Source organism: Octopus bimaculoides, chromosome 16, assembly GCF_046866305.1.
Source record: "Octopus bimaculoides isolate indiv1 chromosome 16, ASM4686630v1, whole genome shotgun sequence".
Classification (NCBI taxonomy): Eukaryota; Metazoa; Mollusca; class Cephalopoda; order Octopoda; family Octopodidae; genus Octopus; species Octopus bimaculoides.
This window is the reverse complement of record NC_142943.1, coordinates 3,533,536-3,535,045: the sequence shown is the minus strand read 5'-3', so window position 1 is coordinate 3,535,045 and position 1,510 is coordinate 3,533,536. Positions and strand designations below refer to the sequence as shown.

At 29.3% G+C, this 1,510-nt stretch overlaps 1 long non-coding RNA gene across 1 annotated transcript in view; it reads left to right on the top strand.

The window, feature by feature from the left end:
• Positions 1–1,109, top strand: part of LOC149132255 (uncharacterized) — a 12,486-nt gene extending 11,377 nt beyond the window's left edge. The window contains exon 3 of the long non-coding RNA XR_016244698.1: positions 934–1,109. This is a non-coding gene — a long non-coding RNA (uncharacterized LOC149132255). The remainder of the gene's footprint in view (positions 1–933) is intronic.
• The last annotated feature ends 401 nt before the right edge of the window (positions 1,110–1,510 follow it).

Below are 1,510 nucleotides of genomic sequence, written 5' to 3'. Positions count from 1 at the left end.
CATCATTTGAGTTTGATTTCGTTTAATATTTTTAATTCTTTAAATTTTTTGTGGATACATTTTGGGGTAATTCAAAAATATAGATGAAGTAGAGAAGATATTTTAACCTGATCTTTTCGTCTATTACTTTATTTACTATTTTTTTGTATATTTGTATTTATATTTATAGATTAAATATATTTAAAAAAATAATAAAGCGGTTATCTTGTAAATGTTATGTATCTGTCAGGAGAGTCGATAAACGCGGCAATAGTGGTTCAAAGTTTACATGATAATGTCATGTCAGTTGCGCTCCACTGTGATTAAGAGAAAGCTTTTAGCTCAGTCTATCTAACTGTAAATAGGTTCCAACAACAGAAGTATAGCACAAAACAGTTTTGTTTCTATATATTTAAGTTGCTTAAGGATATACAATGGTGTAACATACCATGTCATCATCATTATCATCATTATTATTATTCAATTTGACGCAGGATTGATGCTGTTCCTGGTAGAATTTATGGTGTCGCGGCTTTAGATACCAACATGATTTCAATAAAACTTCAACTGCTTAAATCTCTTCTGGTGATATTTCACGTTCTTAAGAGACAAATCTTTTGTAGAAATACTACTACAGGATATTCAATTCCAATTTCCCTTATCCAGTCATCTATATCATCCCTCACAGTCCCCAAACTGCATATTATTATTATCATTATTATTATTATTATTATTATTATTATTATTATTATTATTAATATCGTCATTATTATTATTATTATTATTATTATTATTATTATTATTATTATTATTATTATTATTATTATTAATATCGTCATTATTATTATTATTATTATTATTATTATTATTATTATTATTATTATTATTATTATTATTATTATCATCATCATTATTATTATTATTGTTAACTTTTAATGTGCATGGTTGTTACAGTTACTTGCCAAGACACACCTAGCGTCTACCAATTTGACACCAATGACGTCGCAACTCATTTCTACAGCTAAGTGAACTTGGGGTAACGTGAAATAAAGTGTTTTGCTCAAGAACCCAACACGCAGCCCGATCCGCGAATCGAACTTACTGCCTCATGATTGAGAGATCGACACCCTTACCACTGAGTCGTGCGCCTTTCATGAAGAAATGTCTTCTAATTTTCAAACGAAAACTAATTTTTACTTTTTAAGATAAAATTTAATAAAACAAATTTCATTTAAACCTTATAATTATTCCATCCTTTCTATATGAATTTTTCTTACTGCGCATGTGTGTAGCGTTTTCCTATTCCTTGTCTACGACCAAACCTAGTATGTACAATTATTCTGCACCTCTTATATTAACCCTATTTCTGTTTCACTTTTCGACCCCTTCTCGGTACTATATAGAGCATGACTGGAGAAATTAACCGAATAACCAACGTTTATACCGGGTTTTGTTATATTTAGGTGATTTTTGATGCTGCAGAAATACGACCAAACGGGTTTCACACGCAATTGTCCTACTATGGTTCAAA